The sequence below is a fragment of the Prionailurus viverrinus genome, chromosome B1 (assembly GCF_022837055.1).
Source record: "Prionailurus viverrinus isolate Anna chromosome B1, UM_Priviv_1.0, whole genome shotgun sequence".
Classification (NCBI taxonomy): Eukaryota; Metazoa; Chordata; class Mammalia; order Carnivora; family Felidae; genus Prionailurus; species Prionailurus viverrinus.
In genome coordinates this window covers 7,099,837-7,115,520 of record NC_062564.1, presented here as the reverse complement: position 1 = coordinate 7,115,520, position 15,684 = coordinate 7,099,837, and the positions used below count along the sequence as shown (strand labels likewise).

The 15,684-nt window shown below is 45.9% G+C and overlaps 1 protein-coding gene and 1 pseudogene across 1 annotated transcript in view; one reads left to right on the top strand and one right to left on the bottom strand.

Annotated features, from left to right (window-relative positions):
* Positions 1-10,767, bottom strand: part of LOC125164228 (zinc finger protein 705A-like) — a 33,343-nt gene extending 22,576 nt beyond the window's left edge. The window contains exon 1 of the mRNA XM_047856824.1: positions 10,162-10,767. The gene's annotated coding sequence lies outside the window, so the exon portion shown is untranslated. The remainder of the gene's footprint in view (positions 1-10,161) is intronic.
* On the top strand, positions 5,557-6,486 carry LOC125163818 (ubiquitin carboxyl-terminal hydrolase 17-like protein 13; annotated as a pseudogene).
* Positions 10,768-15,684: the final 4,917 nt, after the last annotated feature.

The window sequence follows — 15,684 nt, the reverse complement described above, 5'->3', positions numbered from 1 at the left end:
TGTGCGTGTGTGTGTGCATGTGTGTCATTCAGGGAGATGTGTCTCCTTGAAAGCCTGATGCAGGGACATTACCCCACTCGCCATCCTCTGAAGCCCCTGCCCTCATGCTTAACATTAAGGCTCTAGCACTTTCTCAGCCCTCCCTTCCCTGCTGCCCCTTTTGCCACCTGCTCTTCCCTATCACTTTCAGGTCAGGATTTATGAGATTGTGCTTTTTAGCCTGGAGCTGTTGACTAGCACCCAAATCGGTTCCTCTTTGCTGTGCATGGTGCTTCCAGTCCAGTAAGGGCTTATACAGGAGGGCAGGAAAAGCAGTTCCATGGTTCTGGGGCATACCTAGAAATACGGCAAATGCTCCAGAGGGTGGGGACCTCCTCTCTAGCCTCCCATACTTGTTCCATCTATTCCTGGTTCTCTATGGGTCTTAGGAAAATTTTCATTGAGCCCGACGGGCCATGGCTGCCCAGCCCTCCAGGTCTTACAGACAGGCACAAGTGGCCGCTGCTCCCAGGAGTGACTTGTAATGTTTCTCAGAGGCTCAGGAAGGCCAAGATACCCTCACCAAGCTTCCACTGTCAAAATGACTACTCCAGGACCCTGGAAGGAAACTTGGAAAATTTGTGGATGCCCATATCAGTAAAGGGAACCAGGAGTGACCTGGAAGCATCTGTCAATTTGTATGTATTTTTGGGAAATCTCCATCATCCTCTTCAGTAAACCAGACACCCTTCCTGGATAGAGCAAATTGACTCAGGGTTTTCTAGCAGCAGCATCAACAATAATAAATCATAGTTGCTGTAATAATTATGACCATGGTGATTAACAACAATAATGACAATAGTCTTTATAATGGCAGCCGTAATAATAATAATAAAATAATAATAGTATGGAAGAATAGACTATAAACCACCACAATGTAGGAGAACATGAACTTTCAATGTGACAAGAAAGACAAAGACTTTCAGTAGTTTAAAATTACTTTCAAAAATGTAAAAATGTTTCAATCTCCACAGACTGAAAACATGAACCAGAGTAAAACTCCTCCTTGATAGGATGGTACAAGAAAATATCCTTATCTTGTAATCCTTATCAAAATAACATCAGCATTATTCACAGAGCCAGAAAAAACAATCCTAACATTTCTATGGAACCAGAAAAGACCCCGAGTAGCCAAAGCAATCTTGAAAATGAAAACCAAAGCGTGAAGCATCACAATCCCGGACTTCAAGCTGATCACAAAGCTGTAATCATCACGGCAGTATGGTACTGGCACAAAAACAGACACTCAGATCAATGGAACAGAATAGAAAACCCAGAAATGGACCCACAAATGTATGGCTAACTAATCTTTGACAAAGTAGGAAAGAATATCCAATGGAATAAATACAGTCTCTTCACCAAATGGTGCTGGGAAAACTGGACAGTGACATGCAGAAAAATGAACCTGGACCACTTTCTTATACCATACACAAAAATAAACTCAAAATGGATGAAAGACCTGAAAGTAAGATAGGAAGCCATCAATATCCTTGAGGATAAAGAAGGAAAAAACCTCTTTGACCTTGGCTGCAGCAACTTCTTACTCAACACATCTCCAGAGGCAAGGGAAACAAAAGCAAAAATGAACTATTGGGACCTCATCAAAACAAAAAGCTTCTGCACAATGAAGAAACAATAAGCAAAGCTAAAAGGCAACCCATAGAATGGGAGAAGGTATTTTCAGGTGACATATCAGATAAATGGTTAGTATCCAAAATCTATAAAGAACTTATCAAACTCAACACCCAAAGAACAAATAATCCAGTGAAGAAATGGGCAGAAGACATGAATAGACACACTTCCAAAGAAGACATCCAGATGGCCAACTGACACATGAAAAAATGCTCAACATCACTCATCATCAGGGAAATACCACAATGAGATACCACCTCACACCTGTCAGAATGGCTAACGTTAACAACTTAGGCAACAATAGATGTTGGCGAGGATGCAGAGAAAAAGGATCTCTTTTGCACTGCTGGTGGGAATGCAAACTGGGTCAGCCATTCTGGAAAACAGCATGGATGTTCCTCAAAAAATTAAACATAGAACTACACTATGACCCAGCAATTGCACTACTAGGTATTCATCCAAGGAATACAGGTGTGTTGTTTTGAAGGGGCACATGCTCCCCAATGTGTATAACAGCGCTATCGACAAGAGCCAAAGTATGGAAAGAGCCCAAATGTCCATCGATGGATGAATGGATAAAGAAGAGGTGGTATATACACACAATGGAGTATTACTCAGCAGTCAAAAATGAAATCTTGCCATTTGCAACTACATGGATGAAACTAGAGGGTATTATGCTAAATGAAATAAGTCAGTCAGAGAAAGACAAATCTCATATGGCTTCACTCATATGAAGAATTTAAGATACAAAACAGATGAGCATAATGGAAGGTAAGCAAAACTAATATAAAAACAGGAAGGGGGACAAAACATAAGAGACTCTTAAATACAGAGAACAAACAGAGGGTTGCTGGAGGGGTTGTGGGAGGGGGGATGGGCTCAATGGGTAAGGGGCATTTAGGAATCTACTCCTGAAATCATTGTTGTACTATATGCTAACTAATTTGGATGTAAATTTTAAAAATTAATTAATTAATTAAAAACAAAAGAAAAGTCTATCTTTCTTCACTGAGATGGAATATGTGGTGCTCAATTGGTTTAGCAGCCAGAGAGACTGATTCATGCTGAAAACACAAGCAAGCCCACAACCAGCAAAACACCTGTGACTCTCCCTCAAAATAATAAACCTACTACTAATTAAGCATATTGGACAAAGACATTCAGTTTGACATTGTTATAAGAGGTACAGAAAGGATACAAACATGTTAGCTGAGCACTGAGCAAGCAGTGAAATAATTTGAGGTTCACTTTTGCATGGCAACAATCATGTTAAGGAATGAACTGTGTCTCAGACAGAGGACTCAGAAAGCATTTCAGCCTGTGATTCTTTTCATTATTTTTAGAAGATTATGTAACATTATCAATCTTAACAATTTTGGATTAAACAGTTCAGTGATATTACATTCGTACTGTTGTCCAACCATTACCGCCATCCACCACCTGAACTCTTTCCATTTTGCTAAACTGGAACTCTACCCATTATACACAAACTCTCCGTTTCCCCCTCCCCCGTCCCCTGGTGACCACCATTCTACCTTCTGTCTCTGTGAATTTGATTATTCCAGGCACCTCGTGTAAGTGTAATCACACAGTATCTGTCTTTTTGTGACTTCCTGATTACACATAGTTTAATGTCCTCCAGGTTTATGTGTGTTGCAACATGCATCAGAGTTCCCTTTCTTTCCTTTCTTTTAAGGCTGAATGATACTCCATCGTATGGATAGACCACATTTTGCTTATCAATTTATCTTTAGCCTATGATTTTAACTCAGAAACATAATATGAATTGATGCTTCTAAAAAGTGTGGAGGTGTGTTAAATGAATGATGGCTGGATCTAACTCTGTGTGTGGTGACAAATTTTTAGCTTGGATGAAATTTTTAGCTTGGATGAAATGGAGAGGGATCAGGAAAGAGAAGAGATATGAGATAAGTCCACCATCTCTACAGAAAGACATCACTTCATACAAAAAAAAAAATCTCAAGCAGACAAACATTTTTCTAGAGGATAAGTCTGACAAAGGAAGTCCTGCTCAGGGTTCTACTATCATATCATCACAGACGTGTCAATGCCTCTAGAGGGGGACATGCAATATTTCAGGAGCCTCACTGGAGGAACACACTTTAACTCATACAGTGGGAACATAGAAGCGAGTGTGTGAATTGTAGGTCTTCTGGAGAATCCTTTATAATCATCATCAAAAAGTCTGACCCATTTTATGAAAAGAGAGACTATAGGGGAGCTTGGGTGGTTCAGTCAGTTAACTGTACAACTCTTGATTTTGGCTTAAGTCATTATCTCACGGTTTGTGAGATTAAGCCCCATGTTGGGCTCTGCGCTGACAGTGCTGAGCCTGCTTGGGATTCTCTTTCTTCTTTTCTCTCTCTGCCCCTCCCCCACTCATGCACACACACATTCTCTCTCTCTCTTTCTCTCTCTCTCTCTCTCTCTCTTTCTATCTCTCAAAATAAAGAAACAAACTTAAAAAAAAAGAGAGACCAGGGGCGCCTGGGTGGCTCGTTGGTTGAACGTCCGACTTCAGCTCAGGTCATGATCTCACAGCCTGTGGGTTTGAGCCCCACATCGGGCTCTGTGCTGACAGCTCAGAGCCTGGAGCCTGCTTCCAATTCTGTGTCTCTCTCTCTCTCTGGCCCTCCCCTGCTCATGTTCTGTCTCTCTCTGTCACAAAAATAAATAAAAACATTAAAAAAAATTGAAAAAAAATTAAAAAAAAAAAGAGAGACCATATAATGTAGTATGGCATCAACAAAAATAATTCATGATAAAAAATTTACTGATAAAAATAAAGAATTACAATAGTCATCATTAGTAATATTAATTACACTATTAATATGGGAAATACTGATAATTAAGCAAGTTGGGTGTAGAATCCCCTAAGTATATGACAAAGTGACTGTACCAAGCTTTATGGGATGGATTGTGTTTAGAGCCCTAGGTCTGCACATGAAATCTGTTACATGAGGAAAAGATGAACAACCAGAGGGGGAAAAAAGCCAGCCTTGAGGAGGGTCTGGGACAAAGTGGAAAACTGCATGCAAATCCGATTGGGAGGGGAGCAGGGGGAGGGGGATCCTGAGTATGCTTGCAACAGGATGGCCACCAGATTTCACGAGTTTGGTCCCCATTGAAGCAGGCAGGACTGCATGCCCACACTGGCACAAAAAATCCCAGTGTCAAATGGACACTCAACCTGTCATTACTATTTTAGCCCCCAATGCTCGGGACCAGTTCTGCATTTTCTCCACTCAGCCCTTGGAGCTCCAGACTTCTCAGTTCCCACCTTCAAGGTCACTTAAAAATATTTGCAGAGGATCAGATGGGACTGGGCTGAAGGAGAGTATCACCTACAGTGCCCCTATACCAACAGGGAGGACACAGCCTTCAGTGTGGTCCCTACATTCCTATGGAAGACTCAGAAAAGTGTGGGGTGTGCAGGATGGCATCTCCCAGTCTCCAAAGTGTCTTCGAGAACTGCACCAGTGGACCCTGGACTTAGATGGCTTCCAGAGACTCAGGCTAGGCAAGAAAGCCATTCTTACACCACCATGTTTAGCTATGGTGGTTCCAGGGCTCCAGATCACATACAGCAGCTTCTGTGGAGGTTCACATGAGCGGAGACACCATCTCCCATTTTTCTAAGAAGAAAGAGTGGTTGTGGGGCACCGTTTGGACTAAAATAACATTGTGGCAGTTCAGTTGGTCAAGGACAACTTTCTGGGGCTTCTAGGCTGGCATTAGCAGTTGGTGGGCCATAGAAGGGATTTTAAATTTCAACGGAAGAAGTGTGCCAGGGATACCGTTCCACAAGCTTCCATGGTATCAGGGGTTGATCCCACGTCTGGAAACAACTTGGAATAGTTAAGGATGCTCCTCAGAAAAATAAATAAATCGTATGAGGTACAGCAGGAATTATCCGAACAGTTGGATGCTCAAAATCCCTATCATAATAGTACTTCTCTACACAAGGTACCTGTTCCCAAGACGTTGACTTTGCACACTTGCTCCAAGGTCCTGATGCTGGTCTTGAAACGATTCTGCCATTTCACGGGCAGCAAACTGGCTAAGGAAGTGCAATATCCTGAGCACCTGGACATGCAACGCTACGTGTCTGGGCACAACGGGGGGTCGCTGACGTATGCGCTCTATGCCGTGCTGGTGCACGCGGGCTGGAATTGTCACAGCGGACATTACTTCTGTTACATCAAAGCTGGGAACGGCCAGTGGTACAAAATGGATGATGCGAAGGTGACCGCCAGTGATGCGACGTCTGCCCTGAGCCAACACGCCTATGTCCTCTTTTACATCCAGAAGAGTGAATTGGAAAGAGACCGTGCGAGTGAGCCAGGTGCTGGGGAATCCACATCCCTCCGGGCTGACCACGCAGGCGCGGCTGCGGCCCAAGGGGGGCCTGAAACCGACCCCAACATCGAGGTGCCACAATTGGAGGATCACGTGGAAGAGACACCACTGCCAGCAATCACGTTAGACCAGTGGAGATTCCTCCAAGAAAGCCACCGTCCCAAGTCTGAATTCAACCTCAGGAAACTAGAACTTGCTCTTCCCCCCGACGCAGTCCTCATTCACCAGTCCAAATACAGAGATGAGATGGGAAAGGATCACCGTGAGCCAAACATCCACCGGCTCAACAGTTCAGCCAGGGACATCCCACCTCAGAGGGCAACGGCCATTAACCAAGTCCCTTGTCTCACCGGCAGAGCCAGAGCTACCAAGAGGAAGAACGAGAAGGGACAGAGGTCTCAGGAAGCAGTGCAGGGATCCCACTAGAGGCTTTGAGATACATGCCTGCCCATGTGCACACTCACCCGCCCTCACTCACTACTCACTCACTCACAGTCCCTTGTAGGCCACATTTTGTGTGTTGTAGGTGGGTGTGATCGGGACATGTGGAGGGACCATGAATCTGGCTGTATTCATGGGGTATGGCGTTCCCGTTGACCTGGAGAATCCTGAGCTTTAAGGCTGGCTGGCTGTAATGATGTTATTGGAGAGGTGTGGATTATGCTGGGTATTTGGAAGGTTTCTCCCCTCCATCAGCACCGAGGATCATTGGCCACTCTCAGAGCCTTAAAGGGTCAGAGGAAGTGGCCAATGAGGCATGAAGGTGGAAACAAGGCAGAGCACGGGGAGTCCCTGTGAAAATGCCTGGGACTCACGGTCCCATCATCCCATTCCCTACTCTCTGTGTATTGGTAAAGTACATGTGCCCAAACATGGGCGTGTGGGGACTCTCGGTGATATCCAAACATGCACCGGCAGGGGAAGGAGTTTGAAACAATCTCAGTGCTTCCACACGGAGGAGTGGCAAATGAGCAGGAAACTGGAAGAACTCTAGCTCTACGTGGGAGCAGACAGCCTTTTCAGGAATGTCTTGGGTCGGAAGGAGAGGAGCAGAAGGAAACACTAATTCATAAGTGTGCAAAGTGTTTCCTTGTAGACATAATATCTTATGTAAAGTCTCCACATGTTCATATGAACATTGGCTAATTGCCTGGAAATGGCAAGGAGCAAATCAATGCTTATGTCTCTGGAGACGGGTGGGTGAAGCCTTCCTGGCCCATGTGCATTAGATTAGGTTCCCTTAACATTCCCCCCCCCCCATGAGGCTGCAGAGCAAATGGGGGAAAGGAACCTTCGTCCACCTCTTCTTGCTGAGCCACCAAGCAGCTCTACCTTGTTCCGCAGAGTTGACCACCATCCCCCCATCGGACAATCTCCTCCACAAGGGAGGAGGCTCAGGGATTTCTGCTCAGTTGCATTGCAATCTTGGTCCTCGGTTGCACACCTCACAAAAACAGTCTCAAGTGGACACCGAGGCAACAATGTGGTATTACAAGTCAGGGTATGGATGGATGCTCTCAGTCACACCTGTATTTCTTAAAGGAGCGAGACTCACTAAACACACTGTTGAATGGGAATTAGTGCATGAGCCTTCAATTCCCCCCAGGGGAGGGGGCCATATAGGAGATCTCTGGTCATTTGCCAATGGCACTGACAGGGTAAAGCCTGTTGTTGCTGTTGTTGTTGTTGTTGTTGTTGTTGTTGTTTCCAGTCTGCATTAAACATACACACCACACGTAGTGGGAACTAATGTCAGTATGTGAATTTTGTACAGGAAATCATATTGAATTCTGGATGTTCAAATATCATAGCCGATAGAGGAAAAATACTTTTTCTTAATCTACTTTTAAAGTTTATTGGTCTGTTGTTTTCATGTTTTAAACATGAAGTAAAATGTTTAAATAAACAGAGAGGGACACACACACAGAACAGAGACAGAGTGTGAGCATGGGAGGGGGAGAGAGTGAGAGACACAGAACCCAAAGCAGCTCCAGGCTCTGAGCTGTCAGCACAGAGCCCAACGTGGAGCTCAACCCCACGAACCATGAGATCCTGACCTGAGCTGAGGTTGGACACTCAACCGACTGAGGCACCCAGTCCCCCCTCCATTTTCCAAATGTAAATCAAATTCAGTTAACAGTGAGTGTAGTCTTGGTTTCAGGGGTGGAATTTAGGGCTTCGTCCCTTACATGAAACACCCACTGCTAACCCCCACAGGGGCCCTCCATAACGCCCGTTGCAAATGGAGCCCACCCACTCCTCCCCTCTAGCAACCCTCACTTTCTTCTCTACACTGAAGGGTTCTCTGGGGCACGTGGGTGTCTCAGCCGGTTCGGACTCTGATTCAGTCAGCTCATGATCTCAGGCTTTGAGACTTCAAGCCCTGTGTCTGGCGCTCTGATGACAGCTCAGAGCCTGGAGCCTGCTCCGGATTCTGTGTGCATGCCTCTCTCTGCCACTCCCCTCGTCATGCTCGCTCTCTCTCTCTCTCTCTCTGTCTCTCTCTCTCACTAAGATAAAGAGAAAACAAAATTTTTTGAAGAGTCTCCTATGGCTTGCCTCCCGCTGTGATTTTATCTTATGTTATTTATTCTTCGCTTGCCCTATGTTCTTCTGTTTTGTCTTTTATTCCACAGAAGAGTGATGACACGGCACTTTCGCAGTGAAAGAGTTCAACAGGGCTTGCTGGGTGTTAGAGCTCAAAGACATGCACACGTGACATCTATCTTTCCTGTGGATTTGATTCTAAAGTGGGCAGAATCGTGGGTAAAATGCAAACAATGTATGTGCAACTGAGCCACCAAGGGAAAAGCCACAGAAAATAACCACGCTAGGTCATCCTGTAGAAATTTTGGGATCCAACTTTCTCTTCCTGGGTTAAAACCTGTATATCACATGCACACACACACGCACACACGGACAATATTTGATCTGGATCTCAGGACGGCCTCCATAAGCATCCAGTCAGCTCCCCAGATGCCTATGACCAGCTCTTCCTGGGTGGCCGTGTGTCACGTGTTCCACCCACACATGATGAAGTCCACACCCCTGGCTCTGCAATCCGTGGGGGAGGTCACAAGAGGGAGTCTTGCCACACTGCTCTCTGTCCAGCAGGGGGCGCCGCTGGCCAGCACGGGCATTGCCTAGACTTCCAGGAGGACCTGGCATTGGGCACTTGCTCAGGCTGGCGGGTCGGGTCGGAGTCTCCGTGCCTCGCACTGCAGCCTGAGCATTTCGTGGGGCATAAAGGCGACCATGAACATTTACAGAAGGTCTGGTGGGTCTAGGATTCCCTCCTTGTGACTTAACTTTGGCCGTGCTGGACCCTGGACTCTGAGCTAAAATTGACAACCCTGAGCTGCTCGGGCCACTGGTGACGATCTATTTTCCAGACATTCCAGGAACTTCTCTTTCAAAATAGAAATCCAGTTAAGTCAAAACGTTCAATTGTACAAACTGTTGACAATTAGCAAAGAAGATTGCATAGGGGAAAACCAGGAGGAGGCCTCACGTGCGGTGATGTGGGAGCAATCACGGCAATCGGAACAGCGTTATTTGGCCTCGCCAAATCCAGCCAGCCTAATCTGGATTTGTCACGGAAAGCTTAATTCAGAGGTGTCACCCTGCAGTTCGTAAGGGTATTCATGACGATACAGAAAAGGCAGTGTGGGGGGAGGGGCCAAGATGGCAGAAGAGCACGGAAGTTTTCTTTGCGTCTCGCATCCATAAAATGCAGCCACATCAACACAAAAGCATCCTGCACACCTCGAAAACTGATCTGAGGATTCACGCCACAGGTTGCCCAACCTGAACCCCAGAACTCAGTGGGGACGCGGCGCAGAGAGGTGAACTGGGGAAGAGAGAAGCCACAGAGGGCACGGAGCTGTTTTTGCCTGCAGAGAGAGGACGGAGACAGGGCCAGAATATGGGGAAAGCAATCCCCTCGCCCTCCCCTCCCCACCGCCAAAAGCAGCTGGGGAGAAAGCGGAAATGTGGAAAGAGCCACAGGCACTGAACCAAAACGGGAGGAAGGACAAAGGAGCGGGTTTAAATTCCATGAAGACTGTACAAACAGGGGGAGGGCAGAGTGCGACACTCGGCATCTGATACCTGGCGGTGCTCTGGTCGGAAGGGCGAATCCCCGAGAGCAGAGTGAAGACTGGGGGTGTGGAGGAGGGGTGTCTGGAACCACACGGAGAAAAGCGGTTCCCCTGCTGCTGCGAGGACACGAGGTAGAGTCTGTGTGGCCACCCCAGCCGACCCCAGAGGTCCCAGCAGACCCCGGAGAACAGCCACATTCGCTGGTGCTGGAACAAGGTCGTTAAGGGGGAAGCCCGGTACCAGAAGTGTGTGGTGATTGTCCATAATCCTCGAAACGCTGCTGCTACACCATCGCGTGAACGTTTTCGGGCGCGGGCTGGCACCCAGCCGCAGTCTCTGGGCATCGGCAGCGGCACGGTGTTGCCAATGTTCCTGGGTGCGGCCGGCACCCGGCCACTGCTCGCTGAGACCCTGACGCAGAGGATCTGAGCAGGTCTCAGCCGCGGGCCCTCAGAAGTGAGGGGTCGGGAAACACAGCCGCCTGGGAGGTAAATCCCAGGAGGGAGGTGTCTCCTGGCAACCTGACGGCTGGGCCACGGACAGTGTCAAAGCGGCGAGTGGACAGAAGCCGGAGACAAAGGACGGGGGCAGGATTGCTGATCGCAGACAGCCGAGTTCAGATACTACAGACTGGCACCTGAGTGACGCCAAGGTCTCCGCTCCCGCGCATGCGCATACGCACCTCCAAGCGCCCCAGCACTCCGCGCTTGTAGGCTAGCTGCGCCATCTAGTGGAGAACACAGCCGTGACACTTAGCACCGCCCAACCGGGTCAACCTGGCTCTTCAGGAACCCAGGTGTCTCCGCCACTTTGTAGTGTATGGACTACAAAGTGCTTCATCCTTTGACGTCTAGGGGACAACAATGTAACTTCAATCGTATTGCAGTCTGTTCGCGGGTCCATCTCTTTTCTTTTCTTTTTCATTTCTTTTCTTTTTCATGAAGACAGAAAGAGAAAAAATTTGTTGTTTTTTCCATGGTTTAAAATAATTTCCTTGAATTTTTTTCGACTATATTCGTTTAATTTTTTGTAAATGTGTCAAATTCTATTTGAATTCCATCATTTCACTTTATCCTATTTCATTGTATTCTTTTTTCCAAATGTTCAAACGGTTTCCTGTTTTTATGTTCTTTCCCTTTTTCCTCTAATCTTTCAAGCCCATTTCAACAACCAGACCAAAACTCACCTAGGATCTAGCATCATTTGTGTGATTTGTGTGATTTGTGTGTGTGTGTGTGTGTGTTGTTTCGTCTTTTTAAATTTTGAATTTTTTTTATCTTATTCATTCCTTTCCTTCCTCCAAAATGACGAAGCAAAGGAATTCACCCCAACAGAAAGAGCAGGAAGAAAGGACAGCCAGGCCCTTAACCAACACAGATACGAGCAAGACGTTTGAACCAGAATTTAGAATCACGATAATAAGAATACCAGCTGGGGTCGAAAGTAGATGAGAATGCCTTTCTGTGGGGATAAAACAAGTAAAAGCTAGCCAGGATGCAATAAACAATGCTAAAAGCGAGCTGCGATCTGGAACAGATGTCACAGCGGCAAGGATGCTAAGGCTGAGCAGGGAACCAGCCATAGAGGGGACAAAGCAATGGAGAATAACGAAGCAGAAGGAAAGAGGGAGACTAAAGCAAAAGAGCAGGGTTTAAGAATTCGGGAACTCAGCGGCTCATTGAAAAGGAGTCACATCACAATCATGATGTGGGGTCCCAGAAGACGAAGGAGAGAGACAAGGGGGTAGAAGGGGTATGTGAGCACATCACAGCAGAAAACTTTCCTAACCTGGGAAAGACACACAAAATCCAGGAAGCACAGAAGACTCCCATTAGATTCAACAACGTCCAACCATCAACAAGGCAGAGCCTGGTCGAGTTCACAAAATACTCAGGCGAGGAAAGAATCATGAAAGCAGCAAGGGAAACAAAAGTCCTTCCCCTACAAGGGAAGACTGACCACATTTGCAGCAGACCTAGCCACAGAAACCTGGCAGCCCAGAAATGAGTGGCAGGATATATTCATCGCACTGAATCCTAAAAGGATGCGGCCAAAACTTATGTGTCCAGCAAAGCTGTCATTCCAAATAGAAGTAGAGATGGAAAGTTTCCCAAGCAAAAAGTAAAGGAGTTCCTGACCACTCAACCAGCCCTGCAAGACATTGGAAGGCAGACTCTCCCAGGGGACAAAAGACATAAAAGAACAAAACAGACCACAGGCAGAAAACACTGGCAAGGATCGGCGAACACCACCAGAAACTCCAACTCTACAAGCAACACAATGGCAATAACTTCCTACCTTTCAGTACTCACTCTAAACGTCAATGGACTCAATGCTCCAATCAAAACACATAGGGTAACAGAATGGGTGAGAAAAGAAGGTCATCCACACGCTGCTTACAAGGGACCCACTTTAGATCTAAAGACGCCTTCAGATTGAAAGCAAGGGGATGGAAAACCATCTCGCATGCTCATGGTTGACAAAAGAAAGCAGGAGTAGCCATACTCATATCGGACAATCTAGACTTGAAAATAAAGACTCTAACGAGACACGTAGAAGGGCGTTATATCATAATTATTGGGTCTGTCCACCAAGAAGACCTCACGATTGTGAACATTTATGCACCAAATGTGGTGCGCCCAAATACATACATCAAGTCATCACACCCATAAAGACACTCATTGAGAATGATACCATACTAGGAGGGAACCTCAACACCCCACTTACAGCAACGGACAGCTCACCTAAACCTACACTCGACAAGGAAGCAATGGTTTTGAATGACACACTGGACCAGATGGACTTGACAGATATAGTCAGAACATTTCATCCTAAAGCAGGCAAATAGACATTCTTCTCCAGTGCACACGGGACATTCTCCACAATAGATCACATACTGGGACACAAACCAGCCCTCAACAAGGACAAAAAGATCGAGATCATATCGTGCATATTCTCAGACCACAGTGCAATGAAACTCGAAATCATGACAAGAAACAACGTGGACATGGAACAAATACTTGGAGACTAAAGAACACCCTACTTAAGAGTGAATGGGCTAACCAAGAAGTTAAAGAGGAAATTAAACAGTCCATGGAAGCCAAGGAAAACGGTAACACCACAGGCCAAAACCTCTGAGACGCAGCAAAGGGGGTCATTCGAGGGAAGTCTATAGCAATCCAGGCCTTCCTTCCGAAAGAAAGAAGAAACGGCTCCGAGACACAATGTAACCATTCACCTTAAAGAGTTGGAAAAAGAACAGCAAAGAAAACCCCAAACCAGCAGAGACAGGATATAATGCAGATTAGAGCGGAAATCAATGCTATGGAAACCAAAAAAAACACAACACAAAAACAAAAACAAGTACAAAAAGAAAACAAACAGCAACAACACTAGAACGGATCAATGAAACCAGAGCTGATTCGTTGAAAGAATTCACAAAATTGACCAATCCCTAGCCAGTAAGGCTTGCTCAATAAGAAACAGGAAAGGACCCAAATAAAGGAAATCAAGAACGAAAGAGGAGAGACCACAACCAACACAGCAGAAATACAAACAATACTACGAGAATGTTGTGAGCAAGTATACACCAATAAAATGGGCAATCTGAGAGAAATGGACACATCCCAAGAAACGTATAAACTACCAACACTGAAACAGGAAGAAAGAAAATTTGAAGAGACCAAAACAAGTAAAGAAAATGAATTAGTAATCAAAAATCTCCCCCTCCCCCCAGCCCCACGAAAAGAAGAACACAGAGTCCAGGGCCAGATGGCTTTCCAGGGGAATTCTCCCACACATTTAGAGAAGAGTTCACATCTATTCCCTTGAAGCTGCTCCAAAAGGGAGAAACGGAAGGAAAACTTCCAAGCTCTTTCAACGAAGCCAGCGTTTCCTTGATTCCAAATCGAGACAGAGACCCCACGACAAAGGAGAACGATGGACCCATTTCCCTGATGAACATGGATGCAAAACGCCTCAACAAGTTTTTAGCCGATCGGATCCAACAATATATCCAAAAAAGGATTCACCACGACCAGGTGGGATCTACACCTGGGATGCAGATCTGGTTCAATATGCACAAAACAATCAATGAGATTCATCACGTCTAAGAAAAGAAAGGACAAGAACCACACGATCCTCTCAATCGATGCGGAGAAAGCATGGGACAAAATACAACATCCTATCTTGACACAAACATTCCAGAACGTAGGGCTAGAAGGATCCTATAAGTCAGATACGAAAGACCCAACGCGAGTATCATCCCCCATGGGGAAAACCTGAGAGCTTTCTCCCTAAGGACAGGGACCAGACAGGGAGGTCCACTCTTGCCACTGTTATTCACCATCGCATTGGAAGCCTTAGCCTCAGCCATCAGACAACACAAAGGACTCAAAGGCCTCCAAATTGGCCGGGACAGGTCAAACGTTCCCTCTTGGCGGATGACATGATACTCTATATGGAAAACCCAAACGATTCCACCAAAAACTGCTAGAACTGATCCATGACTTCAGCAAAGTTGCAGGATGTGAAATCAATGCACAGAAACGGGCTGCATTCCCATACACCAATGATGAAGCAACAGGAAGAAAAATCAAGCATCGGTCCCATTGACAATGGCACCCAAAATCATCAAATACCTACGAATGAATGTAACCAAAGAGATGAAAAATCTATACACTGAAAACTACATGAACTTTTAGAAGACAGGAAGCACAATGGAAAAATATTCCACGCTCCTGGTTGGGAGGACGAAATATGGGTAAAATGTCAGTACCACCCAAAGCAATCGACATACTCAAAGCAACACCTATCCAAAGAACACCAGCACTCCTCACAGAGCTGGAGCAGACAATGCTAGAATTTGTATGGACCCAGAAAAGACCCTGAAGAGCCAAAGCACTGTTGAGAAAGAAAGAAAAGCTGGATGCATCACAATCGCAGACGTCAAGCTGTAATTACACAGCTGTAATCATCAAGACAGTATGGGGGTGGCACAAAAACGGACACTCAGCTCAAGAGAACAGAAACGGACCCACAAATGGATGGCCAACTATTCCTTGACAAAGCAGGAAAGAATAGCCAATGGAATAAAGACAGTCTCTTCAACAAGTGGTGCTGGGAAAACTGGACAGCGACATGCGGAAAAAGGAACCCGCACCACTTTCTTACACCGTACACATAAAGAAACTCAAAAGGGAGGAACGTCCCAAGTGTAAGACAGGAAGCCATCAAAACCCTCGAGGAGAAAGCAGGCAAAAGCCTCTGTGATCTGGGCCACAGCAACTTCTTACTCAACACGTCTCCGGAGGCAAGGGAAACAAAAGGAAAAACGACCTATTGAGAACTCATCAAAAGAAAACTCTTCTGCACCGTGAAGGAAACAGATCAGCTACACTAACAAATCAGCTAAATCATCAATGGTAGAAGATATTTGCGAACGACACATCGGAGAAAGGCTCAGTATACAATTCGATAAAGAACTGATCACACTCAAGAGCCAAAAACCAACGAATCCAGTGAAGAAATGGG